The sequence below is a fragment of the Bufo bufo genome, chromosome 4 (genome assembly GCF_905171765.1).
Source record: "Bufo bufo chromosome 4, aBufBuf1.1, whole genome shotgun sequence".
In the NCBI taxonomy this organism is placed as follows: Eukaryota; Metazoa; Chordata; class Amphibia; order Anura; family Bufonidae; genus Bufo; species Bufo bufo.
The window spans coordinates 275,835,900-275,859,365 of record NC_053392.1 but is presented as its reverse complement, the minus strand read 5'-3'; the positions used below and the strand labels follow the sequence as shown (position 1 = coordinate 275,859,365).

The 23,466-nt window shown below is 44.1% G+C and overlaps 1 pseudogene; it reads left to right on the top strand.

Annotated features, from left to right (window-relative positions):
* The first annotated feature begins 721 nt into the window (after positions 1–721).
* On the top strand, positions 722–23,244 carry LOC120999159 (annotated as a pseudogene).
* Positions 23,245–23,466: the final 222 nt, after the last annotated feature.

The window sequence follows — 23,466 nt, the reverse complement described above, 5'->3', positions numbered from 1 at the left end:
GAGATCCAGGCTAAGTGGCCCCAAGGCGTCTGCCAGGGCTTCCTTAAGGAAAGACCTGGAGATGGGTAGACGTTCTGTGTCTTCAGAGTCCTCTCCTACCTTTTCGGCGCTTGCAGCTGCCGCCTGTTTGTAGCTGGAGAGAGGTGTCCCGGGCGCCATCTTGGCTTCCTTGCTCACCGATGTTGCCGCCACTTTCCTGATGAATTTCTCAATTTCACCGGCTTGGCTCTGTGATTTACTTTGACCAGTCTGATCAGTGGTCTTTTGATTACCGATCTTGACCATTTTAACTTCCAGATCGCTAATGATAATGGGCTATGAGGGATCTGCTAGCAGGAGAGCTGCACCTCACACAACCATTCAGCTCCGGTGCAGGCTCCGCCCCCCCCCATGTATCTCACTTTTTATGGGTTCCTCAGGCTCGGGGAGGTTCTGGCCGGCCCAAATCGCCAAAACCATCCTTTGAAGCAACATCTGTCATGGGGCCTGGGCCATTACACTCTCCTGCTACCCTCCACCAAAACCAATCAGACGGGTCCCCCCACGGAGGTCAAATTCTACCCGACCTTGAACAATTGGTGTCCAGTTCAAGTGCTGCATCAACTGCTAGCACTTATCCGAGATTCATTGCCAGACAGCCAGCTCCTGCCGCATGCAGGCAAGCCTCTCAACACCTCTCAGTTCATATCCTATATCCGTGCCCTCACCCAGGGTCTAGGTTATGACCCCAAGGTAATTTCGGGGCATTCGTTCCACATAGGGGTGGCCTCCGCTGCTTCTCGGCATCAGGTGCCACCCCATGTCATTCGGTCCATGGGGCGGTGGCGGTCCTCCTGCTTTACCAGATATATACAGTACAGACCAAAAATTTGGACACACCTTCTCATTCAAAGAGTTTTCTTTATTTTCATGACTATGAAAATTGTAGATTCATACTGAAGGCATCAAAACTATGAATTAACACATGTGGAATTATATACATAACAAAGAAGTGTGAAACAACTGAAAATATGTCATATTCTAGGTTCTTCAAAGTAGCCACCTTTTGCTTTAATTACTGCTTTGCACACTCTTGGCATTCTCTTGATGAGATTCAAGAGGTAGTCACCTGAAATGGTTTTCACTTCACAGGTGTGCCCTGTCAGGTTTAATAAGTGGGATTTCTTGCCTTATAAATGGGGTTGGGACCATCACTTGCGTTGAGGAGAAGTCAGGTGGATACACAGCTGTTAGTCCTACTGAATAGACTGTTAGAATTTGTATTATGGCAAGAAAAAAGCAGCTAAGTAAAGAAAAACGAGTGGCCATCATTACTTTAAGAAATGAAGGTCAGTCAGTCAGCCGAAAAATTGGGAAAACTTTGAAAGTAAGGGCTATTTGACCATGAAGGAGAGTGATGGGGTGCTGCGCCAGATGACCTGGCCTCCACAGTCACCGGACCTGAACCCAATCGAGATGGTTTGGGGTAAGCTGGACCGCAGAGTGAAGGCAAAAGGGCTAACAAGTGCTAAGCATCTCTGGGAACTCCTTCAAGACTGTTGGAAGACCATTTCAGGGGACTACCTCTTGAAGCTCATCAGAGAATGCCAAGAGTGTGCAAAGCAGTAATCAAAGCAAAAGGTGGCTACTTTGAAGAACCTAGAATATGACATATTTTTAGTTGTTTCACACTTCTTCGTTCCACATGTGTTAATTCATAGTTTTGATGCCTTCATAGTCATGAAAATAAAGAAAACTCTTTGAATGAGAAGGTGTGTCCAAACTTTTGGTCTGTACTGTACCTAATCCTCAAGTAGAGATATCTCGTGCCTTTCGTTCACTGGCTTTGTAATTCTTATAATAAAGTGTTGTACCTAACTATTGTTTTTTGCCCCCTTTTTTCACTGGTGTACCCGCGCCCGTGGCTCCCGGCACAATTCAGCCACTGTGTTCAGGGCAGGTTTCTCTGCGTACGCCGACGTTGTCCTAGCCCTGACCGTAAATAGTAAGGCTGTTACCAGCCTGCATTTGTGGGAGGGGCGTCTGGCTACTTATTCCCCCACCTACCGCTCAGCCAGGCGCCCGAGCCTCCCCTCCCTTTTTTCTTAGCTTCCATCAGGTATGCCCCCTTTTTTTACTGGTGTACCCGCGCCCGTGGCTCCCGGCACAATTCAGCCACTGTGTTCAGGGCAAGTTTCTCTGCGTACACCGACGTTGTCCTAGCCCTGACCATAAATACAATGAAAGTCAATGGGAGACCCGAGCATCAAACCAGGCACCCCCTGCTCTGAAGAAAAGAGGATGTCTGGTTCACAAAAAAAGATTAGAAATTGATGGAAAACCCATCAAAATGGTTTGGAAACAGCTTTAAGAGGATGGCTGAATGCGTCTTGGACTCTTATTATCTATGACATACAATAGACAACCACACAAAGGCTATATGCCAAAAGCCAGGTATGTGGAAGCCAACAATCTATCCATGAGACAGATAACAGTCAGCATACCTTACAATGGCAGCCTTGTGCACTATGAGACATTCCAAACCAGCTCTCATCTGACTGAGAGCAAGTAACCCTCAAAGTTGCTTCACATCTGTTGGGTGGCTTGGGTGGACCTGTGCACATAGATCAATATCATTAAGGTGAAAAAAAGTTTTCTCATTGTCCTAACATAATATTTAATAACCTTTCTATACAGTTTTGTCATGTAAAAACTCATTCGCATAAACATGGGCATATGGGAAAGACATGCAAATGAGCAGAATCTGCCTTGTTTTTCAGCTGAAAAAACTATTTGCATGGAAAATTCACTATTTACACTACTCATGAACAGCGCCATCTATTGTATTCATAGTCTTGTCATAAGACTATGAAACCAATAGATGGCGCTGTTCATCTTGTTGGGGCGCTAGTAAGTGGGGCACCCTGCTCAACAGAGTCTACTCTGCTGCGACCTCTGCCTACGCCAAAAAACATTTAGGCCTCTGCCACTCCCCTGTGCAGGGCCTAGCACTTCTCTGCCTGAAATACTGTTAAATAAATAAAAGGGAAATTAAAACATTCACAAAAGCCTTTACTACAGATAACTGCACCTCTGAACGGCAAATATATATTTTTCTTCTTGTGCTAATACACATCACAAAAGGCTTAAAGGGTTTCTTCCATCATAATTTCTGTTATGTAGCTGAATGACACCATGTATCCCGCCCAGGTCCTCTGTTCTTGAAGCTAGTACTTGCAGCTAATGAATGTTTCTATGTTTCTATGTTTCTGGTGCCGGCTTCCTCACTGCGCCTGCGCCAACTACGTCACAGTGGGGAAGCCTGCACCAGGAGCGTGGCCTTCACTCACTGCACCTGCGCCGAATACAGAAGTGGACGGTGCAGGTGCGGGATTTCCTCAACGATGCATGGAACTTGGACATCAATCAAGAGGAGTGGGCGGGATACATGGTTAGTTTTTTGAGCCTCTAGGTACTGAATCTACACCCACATAGCACCTAGAGGCTCATTAGCATATTGTAAAAGTGTGTATTTTAGCAGAACGGCTGCAGGGACAAATGTAAAAAAACCACATTGTTATGTAGTGCTGACATTAGCACATCGCTAATGTCAGTCAGCTACATAACAGAAATTCTGATGGTAGAAACTCTTTAACAATAAATAACTGCTCTGTAGAGCAGGAAAAAGGTATTTTTCTTCTTGTGCTAATACATGACACAAAGGCTTAAAGGGAACCTGCCACCATGTTCTGACATATAAAACCAAATGTACCATAATGCTTTGTTACCCTGATAGTTCCCAGCGATCGATCCATAATCTTATCAGGACTAACCTGTCCTATTTTATCGCTCTATAAACCTTTCCTGTCTTTTATGCTAATTAACATAAAAGAGTCATATCTTACTTGTTTGACGTGAGAAGAGTAATATTTTCTCAGTCAAGCACCTCAGCTCCGCCTAAGAAACGCCCCTATAGATAAGATCTTGCGCATGTGCAATATTCATTTTGGGCAGAGCTCCGTTGCGTTAGTATTGCAAAGTGGATATTTGAGAACATTCCAGCACATAGTGGCGTGAGGGGGAGGGGACATGCAGTAAACTATCTGATTCATCTGGAACCTATATATAGCCCAAAACAAGTTCAGGGCCCACCCCTGATCATAGCATGAAAACCGACTAAAAGGAGTGGGTTAATATAGTACAAAAAACACTAATGGCACCAAAGTAATCCAAAAATAGCATAATTTTATTAGAAAATCACAAAAAACACACATGATTGACACAAGTCACACAAAGACATTTAACACAGGTCACAATACATATTAAAAACCAAGAGGACCGATGGTGAATCGGTAAATGGTACATACCACAAAGGCTGACTGAGGCAATATGGGGACTACAATTAAAATAGGCACATAGAAAATACTGACCAAGCAACTTAGTATACCACGCAGCAACACCACCGGTCCGCTCCTCAATGCACGTTTCGCGTTCAGCTTTTTGCTTGTACCCCTTTAAAAAGCTGTACATGAAACGTGCGTTGGGGAGTGGACCGATGGTGTTGCTGCGTGGTATACTAAGTTGATTGGTCAGTATTTTCTATGTGCCTATTTTAATTGTAGTCACCATATTGCCTCAGTCAGCCTTTGTGGTATGTATCATCACCCCCAAATCTTGGTATCTGTTGTACAATATATGCATATGGTTGTATTATGCAATTTGGAGCCATAGCGGTCAGGTTTAATATACCTTTCTACTGATGACCAATCAAGATTATTGCACGTGCACTTTATTAATATATACCAGCAGTTCATCATCGGTCCTCTTGGTTTTTAATATGTATTGTGACCTGTGTTAAATGTCTTTGTGTGACTTGTGTCAATCATGTTTTTTTTTTGAGATTTTCTAATACAATTATGCTATTTTTGGATTACTTTGGTACCATTAGTGTTATCTGATTGTTCTAACAAAAAAAGGGGAAGTGCGCAAGTGCGCGATTTCGGATGAGATTACAAGCAGTGAGGGCAGAACTCTGCTGTCAATCAAAGTTGAGGGGGTGGGAAATAGGTGGTGTGAGGGGAAAAGCGGGAAAGGTTTATAGGGCGATAAAATAGGACAGGTTAGTCTTGAGAAGATTATGTATCGATCTCTGGAAACTATTAGGGTAACCAAGCATTAAGTGCACCGCAGAGCGGTAAATGTATTTTTTCTTTTTGCGCTAATACACGTCACAAAAGGCTTCACAAGAAATAACTACACTGCTGAGCGCAAATATATTTTTTTCCTTTTTGCGCTAAAACACCCCACCAAAGCCTTTACTACAGATAAGTGCACCGCAGAGCGGTAAATGTATTTTTTCTTTTTGCGCTGATACACGTCACAAAAGGCTTTAAATGAAATACCTACACCGCTGAGTGGCAAATATATTTTTTCTTTTTGCGCTAAAACACCCCACCAAAGCCTTTGCTACAGATAAGTGCACCGCAGAGCGGTAAATGTATTTTTTCTTTTTGCGCTAATACACATCACAAAAGGCTTTACAAGAAATAATTACACTGCTGAGAGGCAAATATATTTTTTCTTTTTCTGCTAAAACACCACACAAAAGCCTTTACTACAGATTACTGCACCGCAAAGCGGTAAATATATTTTGTCTTTTTCCGTTAAAACTCCCCACAACAGCCTTTACTACAGATAATTGCACCGCACAAGGGCAAATAAGACGTAGAAATATCTCCTTGTATTAACCCCTGTTAATGCCTGTATCAAACAACACTTGCACCCTAATAAGAACGGTTTGCTGGAATTACAGATCTGTCCCTAGCACCTACAAACATGTCTCTCCCTGCACTAAGTACGCTGGTGAATGGCAGAATCTAAGATGGCTGCCGTACTTATAGGGCTGTGACATCACTGGGCTGGCTGGCTTCTTATTGGCTGCATGCATGTGAGTATGGGTGATCCCGCCCTACCAGAATTCCTTTCTCCATGTCCTCACACGTGCAGCAGCCATTTTAGGAAAAATGCGTTTCGTTACTACGAAGCTCGAGGGAATTCGCATTCGGTGCCAATCAAATTTTTCCTGAAATTCGTAATAAATTCCACTTTGTCAGCTTCGATTCGCTCATCTCTAATTGCGGCATCTGAGATAAAAACTAGTGCGGTGAGGTGAAGACGCCATCAATCATGATGGCCTGGCACGGTGACGTCACCGCTGATTATGTCACAGTGCCTTCCAGTGTAGTGATGTGGTGACATCACACGTCAACCCACATGAGATTTTGCTCGGTACCTTCAATCAAGATGGCCGTGACAGCCTCTACATGAGCAAAAGGATAGGGTGAGTATCAAAGTCACTTCATTTGGCTTTGATTCACTGTACACTAATTATTATTGTTGTTATTATTATTACTATTATTATTTTATATGCTTATAATTTTCTATAAATATTCCATCAATAATCAACGTGATTGATTAAAATTTCATAATTAAAATCTGATGTGCTACAGATATTAGGTACACATTTCTATGTACTAATGAACTTCAACATCTTCTACTAATTAAAAACATGTTACTTTCACTTAATTAGCCAGCTGTGTATTTATTGACATATTTAATTGACTTCAGTGAGATAGAGATAAAAGTGTACAATAATCAAAACCGATTTATTACATAACGTACATGTGCAATGCTTTGAAAAGCAAAAAATATTAAAAAGGCACTGTCTTGACTTATTGATTTGAATGATTCCTCTGTGAAAATAAATTTATCCTCTGCTACTGGGGAATATTAACGAAAAGCACAAATATGGGTTGAAATAAATTACAGTATAAAATACTGCTGTTCTTGTCTATGTCTTTTAGGGTGAGAAAAAAACTATAGTGGCAACTATATATTTTGTGGTATAGTGTTGTACCAGTTACTTTAAAGTAGAGATGTCCCGAACTATTCGCCGGCGAACAGTTCCCGGCGTACATCGCTTGTTCGCGTTCGCCGCGGCGGGCGAACATATGCGATGTTCGGTCCGCCCCCTATACGTTATCATTGAGCAGACTTTGACCCTGTACCTCACAGTCAGCAGACACATTCCAGCCAATCAGCATACCCTCCCTCCCAGACCCTCCCACCTCCTATCAAAAAGCAAGGACAGTATCCATCTTAGATTCATTCTGAAGCTGCAGTGTTAGTTAGAGCAGAAAGAGTGCTAGTGCTGCTGAATTAATAGGGAAATTGTTAGCTAGGCCAGTGTTCTGTGTCCACTCCAGTCCTCAAAGACTCAACTGCTGTTAGGACAGCGTCCTGACAGCACCCCAAAAAGCCCTTTTTAGGGCTGGTACATCAGTCTGCTTTTATATATATATATATATATATATATATATATATATATATTGCAGTTGCCTGCCCGTATGTGAGAGGCCACAGGCCCACAGACTGTACTGTGTGCACACCACTCATATCGGGTGGCACAGTACCTTGCAGATAAAAAAAGTCATTTAATTTTTTCTCTGTAATATAATTGCAGTTGCCTGCCAGTGTGTGTCAGGCCCACTGACTGTACTGTGCCCACTGCCAGTGCCCACCACTCATATCGGGTGGCACAGTACCTTGCAGATAAAAAAGTCATAGAATTTTTTCTCTGTAATATAATTGCAGTTGCCTGCCAGTGAGTGTCAGGCCCACAGATTGTATTGTGCCCACTGCCCACCACTCATATCGGGTGGCACAGTACCTTGCAGATAAAAAAAAAAATGCAAAAACTCCAGCTAAGTCGTATTTGATGCAACTTTTTGCGTATAAGGTTGGTTGCTGCGGTGAAGTGACGTTTCGGCAACTCCGTGCCTTCATCAGACTAATGCCGCTGGTGGGAGAAGGAGTCACGTTGGTGTAGACGCAGTAAGGAGTATAACATGCGGTAATACCGCTAGAGGATAGAGGCGCCTCTATCCTCTAGCGGTATTACCGCATGTTATACTCCTTACTGCGTCTACACCAACGTGACTCCTTCTCCCACCAGCGGCATTAGTCTGATGAAGGCACGGAGTTGCCGAAACGTCACTTCACCGCAGCAAAAAACCTTATACGCAAAATAAACAAGTTGCATCAAATACGACTTAGCTGGAGTTTTTGTATTTATTGTTAAAGGGGTCGGAACCCTACTCCAGCAGAATATCCACCGAGTGCTACAAGGGCTCTGCTTGTATATGTTGCAGATAAAAAAGTCATTACATTTTTTCTCTGTAATATAATTGCAGTTGCCTGCCAGTGAGTGTCAGGCCCACAGACTGTACTGTGCCCACTGCCCACCACTCATATCGGGTGGCACAGTACCCTGCACGCATAGTACCACTAATCTAAAAAAAAATGACAGGCAGAGCAGGCCACCCCGCAGGGGCCTTCGTGGTCGTGGTGCTGTGATTTCCTTTGGCCCTAGAATAATGCCCATTGTTCAGAGGCCACATACCCTGAACTCGAAAAGTTTTGAGGACATAGTTGACTGGCTTACACAGGACACCCAATCTTCTACAGCTTCCACTCGGAACCTTGACGCACCATCCTCCTCCAGCTCAGCTTCAGGCACCTCTCAAGTTACCACTCGCCCGCCTGCCGCCACCACCAACACTAGCACCACAGCCGCTTCACTTGATCTGTCACAGGAGTTATTTACACATCAGTTGGAAGAAATGAGTGATGCGCAACCATTATTGCCATAGGATGTAGATAACAGGGATATGTCTCAGTCAGGCAGCATTACACACATGGACGTATGGTGTGATGATGATGATGTTGTACCCACTGCTGCTTCCTTTGCCGAGTTGTCAGATACAAGTGAAGCAGTTGAGGATGACGATGTGTCCGTGAATGTCACGTGGGTGCCCGCTCGAAGAGAAGAAGAACAGGGGGAAAGTTCAGATGGAGAGACAGAGAGGAGGAGGAGGAGACGAGATGGAAGCAGGGGGAGGTCGTCGCAAGGAGCTAGTGGCACAGTTAGACAGCATGTATCGGCACCCGGGATCAGCCAGACAGCATGCCAATCAACGCATGCTGTTGCCACCACTAGAATGCCGTCATTGCAAAGCTCAGCAGTGTGGCATTTTTTTGAGTGTCTGCCTCTGATAACAGCGATGCCATTTACAACCTGTGCCAAAAGAAACTGAGTCGTGGGAAGTCCAACACCCCCCTATGTACAACTGCTTTGCGAAGGCACATGATCTCACATCACAAACGCCTATGGGATCAACACATGATGAGTACAAGCAGCACACAAACTCAAAGCCACCATCCTCCTCCTGGTCCAGCATCTTCAGCCACGTCAACCACTGCTGTCCTCCTTGCCCCCTCTCAACCACCCGCCACTCCGCCTCTCACCTTCAGCAGTTCCTGCTCATCTGCCCACAGTCAGGTGTCTGTTAAGGAAATGTTTGAGCGTAAGAAGCCAATGTCACAGAGTCACCCCCTTGCTCGGCTTCTGACAGCTGGCTTGTCTGAACTCTTAGCCCGCCAGCTTTTACCATACAAGCTGGTGGAGTCTGAGGCCTTCAAAATATTTGTAGCTATTGGGACACCGTATTGGAAGGTACCCGGCCGAATTTTTTTTTCGCAAAAGGCAATCCCCAACCTGTACTCTATTGTGGAAAATGAAGTCATGGCATGTCTGGCACACAGTGTTGGGGCTAGGGTCCATCTGACCACTGATACCTGGTCTGCAAAGCACGGTCAGGGCAGGTATATCAGGTACACTGCGCATTGGGTCAACCTGCTGACGGCTGCCAAGCATGGAATGCGTGGCTCTGCAGAGGAGTTGGTGACACCGCCACGACTTGCAGGCAGGCCTGCTGCCACCTCCTCTACTCCTCCTACTCTATCCTCTTCGCTAACCTCCTCGGCTGAGTCCTCTTCTGCTGCTGTGTCTTGCTCCACATCAACTGCACCCCCCCAGCTCCCCAGGGGCTATTCCACATCCCGGATATGACAGTGTCACGCCGTCTTGGGGTTGACTTGCCTGAAAGCAGAGAGTCACACCGGACCAGCACTCCTGTCTGCCCTGAACGCACAGGTGGATCAGTGGCTGACCCCGCACCAACTGGAGATCGGCAAAATGGTGTGTGACAACGGAAGCAATTTGTTGGCGGCATTGAATTTGCGCAAGTTGACACATGTGCCGTGCATGGCACATGTGTTGAATCTGATCGTACAACGCTTTGTGCATAAGTACCCAGGCTTACAGGACGTTCTCAAGCAGGCCAGGAAGGTGTATGGCCATTTCAGGCATTACTACACGGCAATGGCGCACTTTTCCGATATTCAGCGGCGAAACAACATGCCAGTGAGGCGCCTGATTTTCGACAGCCCGACACGTTGGAATTCAACACTCCTAATGTTCGACCACCTGCTCCAACAAGAAAAAGCCGTCAACGAGTATTTATATGACCGGGGTGCTAGGACAACCTCTGCAGAGCTGGGTATTTTTTTGCTACGTTACTGGACGCTCATGCGCAATGCCTGTAGGCTTATGCTTCCTTTTGAGGAGGTGACAAACCTAGTCAGTCGCACCGAAGGCACCATCAGCGACATCATCCCATTTGTTTTCTTCCTGGAGCGTGCCCTGCGAAGAGTTCTGGATCAGGCCGTAGATGAGCGTGAAGAGGAAGAGGAAGAGTTGTGGTCACCATCACCACCATAAATAGCCTTATCATCATAGCTTGCTGGACCTGCGGCAATGCTGGAAGAGGAGTCTGAGGAAGAGGAGTCAGAGGAGGAATGTGGCTTTGAGGAGGAGAGTATAAGGGTGATGTCACAGCACAACGGGAATCTAACAGGGGAAGAGGTGAAAGTAATCCTCCTCCTATCACTACCACGCCGGCAAGGACAGGACGCTTTACAGACGTGTTGTTGGTGGAGGACATGCAGAGCTTTTTAAGTCCTACGCATCCCCACAGCCCTTCGGGGTCCACCCTCAGAGAACGACTCGACCGACAGGTAGCAGACTACCTCGCCTTAACTGCAGATAACGACACTCTGAGGAGCGATGAACCCCTTGACTACTGGGTGTGCAGGCTTGATCTGTGGCCTGAGCTATCACAATTTGTGATAGAACTTCTGGCCTGCCCCGCTTCAAGTGTCCTGTCAGAAAGGACCTTCAGCGCAGCAGGAGGTATTGTCACTGAGAAGAGAAGTCGCCTAGGTCAAAAAAGTCTAGATTACCTCACCTTTATTAAGTTGAATGAGGCATGGATCCCGAAGGGACTGACAGTGGGGAATGCATTTGACTAAAAAAGGCTTGATGGGATGCCTTGGGCTAAAATTGGTCCACACGCTGCTGTATTTAATCTCTGCATGCCTGAAAACATCAATTTTCAGGCATACCTAATTTTCAGGCATGTGTACATGCCTAATTTTTCTGGCCTCCGGTGCTGCATTGTGGCTGCAAAAACAGAACAAAAAAAAGGCACATACATGTGTCAATTCCCCTTTGTGATCGTTACATTGTTGTGGTGAAGGGGCTTGCGTATCACAATGAAGCGATCACCTCTATGAGTGTGTAGGCAATGTTGGCACACCCCAGATGATAAGGTCGTTGCTTCATTGTAAAAAGACCAAAAGCGATCGGGTGGATAATTTTGCATAGAAAAAACATTAATTTTCTTTGTGATCATCTAAGGTGATCATTAAAGCCTACTAGGCCAACAATGAGCCAACACTGCAGAATTATTGTTTTCTGGGTCACTAAACTGTCACTGAACTACTTTAGCACGACCATAGGCTTTGAAAAACCGCCATCCCCTGCAATCTCCCAAACATACGCACGAGCACAGTCATCACTACACCAAGATTGACGCATAGAGAAATAAAATTTATGTCATGAGTGTGTCAACTATTGACAACTCTGCTGTTTTCTAAAATCTATTCGATACATGTAACAGGGATTAAACTGATAAGAATAGTGCTACTTAACACACCACTCATATAGGGTGGCACAGTACATTGCACGGCGCACGCGCAATGCCACAAATTGGAAGTAAGAGGACCGACCCACCATCTTTTTCCATCTCCCGGTTCCTAAAATCTATTCCATACACCGGCCCCTGATAGGGGACGTAACAGGGATTAAACTGATAGGAATAGTAGTACTTAACACACTACTCATATAGGGAGGCACAGTACATTGCACGGCGCATGCGCAGTGCCCCAAATTGGAAGTAAGAGGACCGACCAACCATCTTTTTCCATCTCCCGGTTCCTAAAATCTATTCCATACACTGGTGTAACGGTCGCATACACACACATACAGGGGGGAGGGAAGTGACCACTGCGCTCCACCTTCACCCCTGGCCCTGCCTACTTGCCTCGCGAGTCCTAATGACAGGGGACAACTGGACGGCAATTCCTAGGTTGGACTAAGTGCAGGGATGTCAGACAACAGAACGTGAACGGACAGAGTCAATACCAGGAAAGCTACAAAGTACAAATGGAGCAAGCAGAGAATTGTCAGGAGAAGCGGGGGTCATAAATACCAGGAGAGTCGTGTAGTACCAAAGGAGTCAGTAGAGGATTGTCAGGAGGCGGCCAGGGTCAGAATACTAGGAGAGCAGCAAAGTACACAAGGAGCAGGCAGAGGATCGTCAGGAATTCAGCAGGAGGTAAGTACGCCAGGAAACACAGAACCACAGGTGGAACCTAAATTAACAGGCAACCTGTGGCCAGCAGGCTGCCTGTATTTATAGTGGGGAGTGAGGGTCATGTGACGTGACTAGCGTCACATGACCGACAGACCAACCAGTCGAGCACCGAGTGATCATCTCGGCGCTCAAGGCAGACTTAGGAGCAGGGAGCCACCCAGCTAGTAAAGCCGCCCTGGGAACGAGGTCAAACACAGATCCTCGCTCCCGAAGCTAAGCAGCAGGTCTGCGGCTAATAGGGGACCGAGTGCACCTTCGGAACCCCGTTACAACTGGCCCCTGATAGGGGACAAAACAGAGATTAAACTGGTAAGAACAGATTTTTTATATTTAAAAAAAAAAAAAAAGGACAGCCTCTGCGGAGCTCAGTGCACCAGCACTGCATCTGTGCTTTTGTGACATTGAAATGCAAGCTTGAAATACTGCAATAATAATCTTTTTTTTGGGCAATATCCTACATCTGGTGCCTTTGCAGCATTAGTCAGTGTGCAATTTAAGCTAGAAATACAGCTATAATTTTCTGGGTTATAAAAAAACACTCTTTTTAGCCAAAATAAACAATTTTACAGCCCTTGCTGCATTTGCACATATGAAATTCAAGCGTTATATACAGCTGTCACATTCTGTTAGTAAAAAAACAAAATTTAATACTTAATTTTGCAGCCCTTGCTGCATCTGTGATTGTTAAAAACAAGTTTGAAATACTTCAATAATTTTCTGGCATTGAAAAAACACCCATTTTTGGCAATAACCTTCCTTTTGGGCCTCTGCCGCATTAGTCAGTGTGCAATTTAAGCAAGAAATATAGCTATAATTTTCTGGGTTTTCAAAAACACACTTTTTAGGCAAAATACACAATTTTACAGCCCTTGCTGCCTCTGCACGTGTGAAATTTAAGCGTTATATACTGATGTCATGTTTTGTTATTAAAAAAAAACCCAGCCATTTCGGGCAAAAAACTAAATTTTGCTGCAAATGTCATTGTGAGATACACCCTTTACATACTGTGGTTCTATTCTGCTATTAATAAAACAACCTTTTTGTGCAAAATACACAATTTTACAGCCCTTGCTGCATCTGCACGTGTGAAATTCAAGCATTATATACAGCTGTCATATTCTGTTAGTAAAAAAACACCCTTTTTGGGCAAAATACTTAATATTGCAGCCCTTACTGCATCTGTTATTGTTAAAAACAAGTTATAAAAACTTGTATATTTTTCTGCCTTTGAAAAAACACCAATTTTTGGCAATAACCTTCATCTTGAGCCTCTGCCACATTAGTCAGTGTGCAATTTAAGCTAGAAATACAGCTATAAATTTCTGGGCTTTTAAAAAGACCCTTTTTGGGCAAAATACACAATTTTACAGCCCTTGCTGCATCTGCACCTGTGAAATTCAAGCGTTATATACTGCTGTCATATTCAATATTATTTAAAAAACACCCATTTTGGACAAAAAAATAAATTTTGAAGCCCTTGCTACATCTGTAATTGTTAAAAACAAGTTTAAAATACTTCAATAATTTTCTGGCTTTGAAAAAACACCCATTTTTGACAATAACCTTCATTTTGGGCCTCTGCCGCATTAGCCAATGTGCAATTTAAGCTATAAATACAACTATAATTATCTGGGTTTTAAAAAACACCCTTTTTGGGCAAAATACACAATTTAACAGCCTTTGCTGCATATATCATTGTGAGATACACCCTTTACATACTGTGGTTCTATTCTGCTATTAATAAAACACCCATTTTGGGCAAAAAACTTTAATTGCGGCCTGGACTATATCTGTACATGTGAGATACACCCTTTAAATACTGTGGTTCTATTCTGCTATTAGCAAAACACCCATTTTGGGCAAAAATCTTTAATTGCGGCCTAGTCTGGATCTGTATGTGTGAGATACACTCTTTACATACTGTTATTCTATTCTGCTATTAATAAAACACCCATTTAGGGCAAGATCCTAAATTTGAGAAATATGAGTAGAGTATCAAATAAGGGACGTGGCCCAGGTCGTGGTGCTGCTGGTGGAGATCCTGTTGCAGGGAGAGGAAGTGGTCGATCTGTGCCAGCTACACGCACAAGTGAAACCCCTTCCTCAGGTGCGAGTAGGCGACAGAACCTGCAGCGGTATTTGGTCGGGCCTAATGCGGCTCTACGAATGGTGAGGCCAGAACAAGTACAGGCGATAGTAGATTAGCTTGCTGACAGTGCCTCCAGTTCCTTCACATTGTCTCCCACCCAGTCTCCTGCTGAAAGATCAGAGTTAGCACCTGCAGCCCATGTCCATCAGTCTTTCACCTCACCCCCATGCAAATCAGTTAATCAGTCTGAGCCCCAAGTCATGCAGCAGTCTCTTCTGCTTTTTGATGACTCTGTTAGCAGGGTTTCCTAGGGCCATCCAACTATCCCTGCCCCAGAAGTGGAAGAGATTGAGTGCACCGATGCCCAACTACTTACAGTGCTGCCCATAATTATTCATACCGCAGGCAAATTTTGACTTAAAGTTACTTTTATTCAACCAGCAAGACATTTTTTGACCTTTGCAAAAGCTCTTCTAGACAGAGAAGACAAAGAAGAAGACTTCTGGTCTTCTGTGTTATGGTCAGATGAAACAAAAATTTAATTGTTTGGTCAAAATGATGTTTCCTTCATTTGGCGTAAAAAAGTAGAAGCCTTCAACCCAAAGAACACCATCCCTACTGTCAAACATGGTGGTGGGAACCTAATCCTTTGGGTGTGTTTTTCAGCCAATGGACCAGGGAACCTAATCACAGTAAACGGCACCATGAAAAAGAGCAATACATGAGGATTCTTAACAACAACATCAGGCAGTCTGCAGAGAAACTTGGCCTTGGGCACCAGTGGACATTTCAGCATGACAATGACCCAAAACATACAGCAAAAGTGAAGAAATGGTTAGCAGACAACAACATTAACGTTTTGGAGTGGCCCAGCCAGAGTCCGGACTTAAATCCAATTGAGAATCTGTGGAGGGAGCTAAAGATCAGGGGGATGGCAAGAAGACTCTCCAAACTGAAAGATTTGGAGCTCATTGCTAAAGATAAATGGGCAAAAATACCTGTGGAGACATGCAAAAAGCTGGTCTGCAATTATAGGAAGCTTTTGATTGCTGTAATAGCCAATAAAGGCTTTTCTATTGATTATTGGGAAGGGTATGAATAATTTTGGACTGGACACCCATTTTTGGCAATAACCTTCATCTTGGGCCTCTGCCACATTAGTCAGTGTGCAATTTAAGCTAGAAATACAGCTATAAATTTCTGGATTTTAAAAAGACCCTTTTTGGGCCAAATACACAATTTTACAGCCCTTGCTGCATCTGCACCTGTGAAATTCAAGCGTTATAGACTGCTGTCATATTCTGTTATTAAAAGAAACACTCATTTTGGGCAAAAAAAAATTTTTTGCTGCCCTTGCTGCATCTGTAATTGTTAAAAACAAGTTTAAAATACTTCAATAATTTTCTGGCTTTGAAAAAACACCCATTTTTAGGAATAACTTTCATTTTGGGCCTCTGCCGCATTAGCCAGTGTGCAATTTAAGATATAAATACAGCTATAATTATCTGGGTTTTAAAAAACACCCTTTTTGGGTAAAATACACAATTTTACAGCCCTTGCTGAATTTGCACGTGTGAAATTCAAGCGTTATATACTGCTGTCATATTCTGTTATTCAAAAAACACCCATTTTGGGCAAAAAAAATAATTTTGCAGCCCTTGATGCATCTGCAATTGTTAAAAACAAGTTTAAAATACTTCAATGCTCTTCCGCCTGTTTGTCTGCTGTGTGGCAGACAGTCCGCTCAGGCTTTTTCCCGTGAAGAGAATCCACCGCATCCGCCAGAACCGTGAACTTCACGGTTGACCAGATCCGTGCCATCATGGACAAAAAGGCAAATATCCGCAACATGTCTGTCATAGCCCATGTGGATCATGGAAAGTCCACCCTGACAGACTCGCTGGTGTGTAAGGCTGGCATTATTGCCGGTGCTCGTGCTGGTGAAACAAGGTTTACTGACACTCGTAAGGATGAGCAGGAGCGATGCATCACCATAAAGTCTACGGCCATCTCCCTGTTCTTCAAACTTTCAGAAAACGACTTGGCCTTCATCAAGCAAAGCAAAGATGGCACTGGTTTTCTCATCAACTTGATCGACTCTCCTGGCCATGTTGACTTCTCCTCTGAAGTCACTGCTGCTCTCCGTGTTACTGATGGAGCTTTAGTTGTTGTTGACTGCGTCTTTGGGGTCTGTGTACAAACTGAGACTGTGCTCCACCAGGCTATTGCTGAGCGTATCCGCCCTGTGTTGATGATGAACAAAATGGATCGTGCTCTTCTGGAACTCCAGCTTGAACCAGAGGAGCTGTTCCGGACCTTCCAACGTATTGTTGAAAATGTGAACGTAATCATTTCCACTTATGGTGAGGGAGAAACTGGCCCAATGGGGAACATAATGATTGACCCAGTTCTTGGTACTGTTGGCTTCGGCTCTGGGTTGCATGGCTGGGCTTTTACCCTGAAACAGTTTGCGGAGATGTACGTAGCAAAGTTTGCTTCAAAGGGAGAAGGGCAATTGTCACCATCAGATCAGGCAAAGAAAGTGGAAGACATGATGAAAAAGCTATGGGGTGACAGGTATTTTGACCCATCTACTGGCAAATTCAGCAAGTCCCCCACAAGTGCTGATGGTAAAAAGCTGCCAAGAACCTTCAGTTGGCTAATCCTGGACCCAATTTTCAAGGTTTTTGATGCCATCATGAACTTCAAGAAAGAAGAGACTGCAAAGCTGATTGAGAAACTGGACATTAAGCTAGACAGTGAAGACAAGGATAAGGAGGGAAAACCTTTGCTTAAGGCTGTTATGAGACGCTGGCTTCCTGCTGGTGATGCTCTGCTTCAAATGATCACCACCCATCTCCCTTCACCTGTGACTGCTCAGAAGTACCGTTGTGAACTTTTGTATGAGGGACCTCCTGATGATGAAGCCGCCATGGGCGTTAAGAATTGTGATCCTAAAGGACCATTGATGATGTACATATCCAAGATGGTGCCCACAACTGATAAGGGTAGATTCTATGCTTTTGGACGAGTGTTCTCTGGTGTTGTGTCTACTGGCCTCAAAGTTAGAATCATGGGACCGAACTTTACCCCTGGAAAGAAAGAGGATCTTTACATCAAGCCTATTCAGAGAACTATTCTGATGATGGGGCGTTATGGAGAGCCCATTGAAGATGTACCCTGTGGCAACATTGTTGGCTTGGTTGGAGTGGACCAGTTTTTGGTGAAGACTGGAACAATTACTACCTTTGAACATGCACACAACATCCGTGTTATGAAGTTCAGTGTGAGCCCTGTTGTCCGTGTTGCTGTGGAAGCAAAGAACCCTGAAGACCTTCCAAAACTTGTAGAAGGCTTGAAGCGTCTGGCAAAGTCTGACCCTATTGTGCAGTGTATCATTGAGGAGTCTGAAGAACACATCATTGCTGGAGCTGGTGAACTGCATTTAGAAATCTGTCTAAAAGATCTAGAAGAAGACCGTGCTTGCATTCCAATCAAGAAATCTGATCCAGTTGTGTCTTACCGTGAGACAGTGAGTGAGGAGTCCAACCAGTTGTGCTTGTCAAAGTCTCCTAACAAGCACAACCGTCTCTACATGAAGGCTCGTCCTTTTCCTGATGGTTTAGCTGAGGACATCGACAAGGGAGATGTTTCATCTCTTCAAGAGCTTAACCACTTACCGTCACACTAACGCCGAAAGGCGTAATTTCCGCGGCGCTCCCAGGTCACACTAACGCCGATTGGCGTCATCTCGCGTGAGCCGAGATTTCCTGTGAACGCGCGCTCACAGGCGCGCGCGCTCACAGGAACGGAAGGTAAGAGAGTGGAACTCCAGCCTGCCAGCGGCGATCGTTCGCTGGCAGGCTGGAGATGTGTTTTTTTTAACCCCTAACAAGTATATTAGACGCTGTTTTGATAACAGCGTCTAATATACCTGCTACCTGGTCCTCTGGTGGTCCCCTTTGTTTGGATCGACCACCAGAGGACACAGGTAGCTCAGTAATATGTTGCACCAAGCACCACTACACTACACCCCCCCCCCTGTCGCTCATTAACCCCTTATTCACCCTTGATCACCCCTGATCACCCCATATAGACTCCCTGATCACCCCCCTGTCATTGATTACCCCCCTGTCATTTATCACCCCCCTGTAAAGCTCCATTCAGATGTCCGCATGATTTTTACGGATCCACTGATAGATGGATCGGATCCGCAAACGCATACGGACGTCTGAATGGAGCCTTACAGGGGCATGATCAATGACTGTGGTGGTCACCCCATATAGACTCCCTGATCACCCCCCTGTCATTGATCACCCCCCTGTAAAGCTCCATTCAGATGTCCGCATGATTTTTACGGATCCACTGATAGATGGATCGGATCCGCAAAACGCATACGGACATCTGAATGGAGCCTTACAGGGGCGTGATCAATGACTGTGGTGATCACCCCATATAGACTCCCTGATCACCCCCCTGTCATTGATTACCCCCCTGTCATTGATCACCCCCCTGTAAAGCTCCATTCAGACGTCCGCATGATTTTTACGGATCCACTGATAGATGGATCGGATCCGCAAAACGCATACGGACGTCTGAATGGAGCCTTACAGGGGAGTGATCAATGACTGTGGTGATCACCCCATATAGACTCCCTGATCACCCCCCTGTCATTGATTACCCCCCTGTAAAGCTCCATTCAGACGTCCGCATGATTTTTACGGATCCACTGATAGATAGATCGGATCCGCAAAACGCATACAGACGTCTGAATGGAGCCTTACAGGGGAGTGATCAATGACTGTTGTGATCACCCCATATAGACTCCCTGATCACCCCCCTGTCATTGATTACCCCCCTGTAAAGCTCCATTCAGACGTCCGCATGATTTTTACGGATCCACTGATAGATGGATCGGATCCGCAAAACACATACGGACATCTGAATGGAGCCTTATAGGGGGGGTGATCAATGACAGGGGGGTGATCACCCCATATAGACTCCCTGATCACCCCCCTGTCATTGATCACCCCCCTGTCATTGATCACCCCTCTGTCCTTACATTTTCACCCCTCTGTCCATTCAGACATTTTTTTGGCCCAAGTTAGCGGAAATTATTATTTTTTTCTTACAAAGTCTCATATTCCACTAACTTGTGTCAAAAAATTAAATCTCACATGAACTCACCATACCCCTCAATGAATCCAAATGCGTAAAATTTTTTAGACATTTATATTCCAGACTTCTTCTCACGCTTTAGGGCCCCTAGAATGCCAGGGCAGTATAAATACCCCACATGTGACCCCATTTCGGAAATAAGACACCCCCAGGTATTCCGTGAGGGGCATATTGAGTCCATGAAAGATTGAAATTTTTGTCCCAAGTTAGCGGAAAGGGAGACTTTGTGAGAAAAAAATAAATAAAATCAATTTCCGCTAACTTGGGCCAAAAAAAAAAAATTTCTATGAACTCGCCATGCCCCTCATTGAATACCTTGGGGTGTCTTCTTTCCAAAATGGGGTCACATGTGGGGTTTTTATACTGACCTGGCATTTTAGGGGCCCTAAAGCGTGAGAAGAAGTCTGGGATCCAAATGTCTAAAAATGCCCTCATAAAAGGAATGTGGGCCCCTTTGCGCATCTAGGCTGCAAAAAAGTGTCACACATCTGGTATCGCCGTACTCAGGAGAAGTTGGGCAATGTGTTTTGGGGTGTCATTTTACATATACCCATGCTGGGTGAGATAAATATCTTGGTCAAATGCCAACTTTGTATGAAAAAATGGGAAAAGTTGTCTTTTGCCGAGATATTTCTCTCACCCAGCATGAGTATATGTAAAAAGACACCCCAAAACACATTTCCCAACTTCTCCTGAATACGGCGATACCACATGTGTGACACTTTTTTGCAGCCTAGGTGGGCAAAGGGGCCCACATTCCAAAGAGCACCTTTAGGATTTCACAGATCATTTACCTACTTACCACACATTAGGGCCCCTGGAAAATGCCAGGGCAGTATAACTACCCCACAAGTGACCCCATTTTGGAAAGAAGACACCCCAAGGTATTCCGTAAGGGGCATGGCGAGTTCCTAGAATTTTATCTTTTTTGTCACAAGTTAGCGGAAAATGATGATTTTTTTTTTTTTTCTTACAAAGTCTCATATTCCACTATCCTGTGACAAAAAATAAAAACTTCCATGAACTCACTATGCCCATCACGAAATACCTAGGGGTGTCTTCTTTCCAAAATGGGGTCACTTGTGGGGTAGTTATACTGCCCTGGCATTCTAGGGGCCCAAATGTGTGGTAAGAAGTTTGAAATCAAAATGTGTAAAAAATGACCAGTGAAATCCGAAAGGTGCTCTTTGGAATATGGGCCCCTTTGCCCACCTAGGCTGCAAAAAAGTGTCACACATGTGGTATCTCCGTACTCAGGAGAAGTTGGGGAATGTGTTTTGGGGTGTCATTTTACATATACCCATGCTGGGTGAGAGAAATATCTTGGCAAAAGACAACTTTTCCCATTTTTTTTATACAAAGTTGGCATTTGACCAAGATATTTCTCTCACCCAGCATGGGTATATGTAAAATGACACCCCAAAACACATTCCCCAACTTCTCCTGAGTACGGCGATACCACATGTGTGGCACTTTTTCGCAGCCTAGGTGGGCAAAGGGGCCCACATTCCAAAGAGCACCTTTCGGATTTCACCGGTCATTTTTTACACATTTTGATTTCAAACTACTTACCACACATTTGGGCCCCTAGAATGCCAGGGCAGTATAACTACCCCACAAGTGACCCCATTTTGGAAAGAAGACACCCCAAGGTATTCGCTGATGGGCATAGTGAGTTCATAGAAGTTTTTATTTTTTGTCACAAGTTAGTGGAATATGAGACTTTGTAAGAAAAAATAAAAAAAAAAAAAAAAATCATAATTTTCCACTAACTTGTGACAAAAAATAAAAAGTTCTATGAACTCACTATGCCCATCAGCGAATACCTTAGGGTGTCTACTTTCCGAAATGGGGTCATTTGTGGCGTGTTTGTACTGTCTGGGCATTGTAGGACCTCAGAAAACATGACAGGTGCTCAGAAAGTCAGAGCTGCTTCAAAAAGCAGAAATTCACATTTTTGTACCATAGTTTGTAAACGCTATAACTTTTACCCAAACCATTTTTTTTTTACCCAAACATTTTTTTTTTATCAAAGACATGTAGAACAATAAATTTAGAGCAAAATTTATATATGGATGTCGTTTTTTTTGCAAAATTTTGCAACTGAAAGTGAAAAATGTAATTTTTTTGCAAAAAAATCGTTAAATTTCGATTAATAACAAAAAAAGTAAAAATGTCAGCAGCAATGAAATACCACCAAATAAAAGCTCTATTAGTGAGAAGAAAAGGAGGTAAAATTAATTTGGGTGGTAAGTTGCATGACCGAGCAATAAACCGCTAAAGTTGTGGAGTGCCGATTTGTAAAAAAGGGCCTGGTCTTTAGGGGGGTATAAACCTGTGGTCCTTAAGTGGTTAAGACTAAGGCACGTTATCTGGCTGAGAAATATGAATGGGATGTCACCGAAGCAAGAAAGATCTGGTGCTTTGGTCCTGATGGAACTGGGCCAAATCTCCTCACTGATGTCACAAAAGGAGTCCAGTACTTAAATGAAATAAAGGACAGTGTAGTGGCAGGCTTCCAATGGGCTACAAAGGAGGGTATTCTTTGTGAAGAGAACATGAGGGCTGTTCGTTTTGATGTGCATGATGTGACCCTTCATGCTGATGCCATTCACAGAGGAGGTGGACAGATAATTCCCACTGCCCGTCGCTGTCTCTATACCTGTGTATTAACAGCACAACCCCGCTTGATGGAACCAATATATCTTGTAGAGATCCAGTGCCCTGAACTAGTTGTTGGAGGAATCTATGGTGTCTTGAACAGGAAGCGTGGACATGTGTTTGAAGAATCCCAAGTTGCTGGCACCCCAATGTTTATTGTTAAAGCTTTTTTACCTGTCAATGAATCATTCGGATTCACTGCAGATCTACGATCAAATACTGGCGGCCAAGCCTTCCCTCAGTGTGTGTTTGATCACTGGCAGATTCTTCCTGGAGATCCTTTTGACAACACCACAAGGCCAAGCCAGGTTGTTGCAGAGACCCGTAAATGAAGGGTCTTAAAGAGAGTGTTTCAGCCTTGGATAACTTCCTTGACAAGCTGTGAGCTCTGTACATGCATTCTGAATCATCTGATGGACTTGACAACTTCAACTTTTCTCAGTTTAACACGTTAATTTTGCAACCTTAAGTACTTGCTCCCCACTTAATGTCAAGGATTTTCTATGGCCCATCATGAGTGTACAATTTATACAATAACCTGTAAGTGGGAGCATAGGGTCTGCTTGAATCATTAAGAACACTGTCCCTTCACAGCATGAATATCAGCAATGTATTGGTGCCATTAATAAAAACTTGTATTGAGCTAAAAAAAAAAAAAAATACTTTATAATAATACAATAATTTTCTGGCTTTGAAAAAACACCCATTTTTGGCAATAACTTTCATTTTGGGCCTCTGCCGCATTAGCCAGTGTGCAATTTAAGCTATAAATACAGCTATAATTATCTGGATTTTAAAAAACACCCTTTTTGGGCAAAATACACAATTTTACAGACCTTGCTGAATTTGCACGTGTGAAATTCAAGCGTTATATACTGCTGT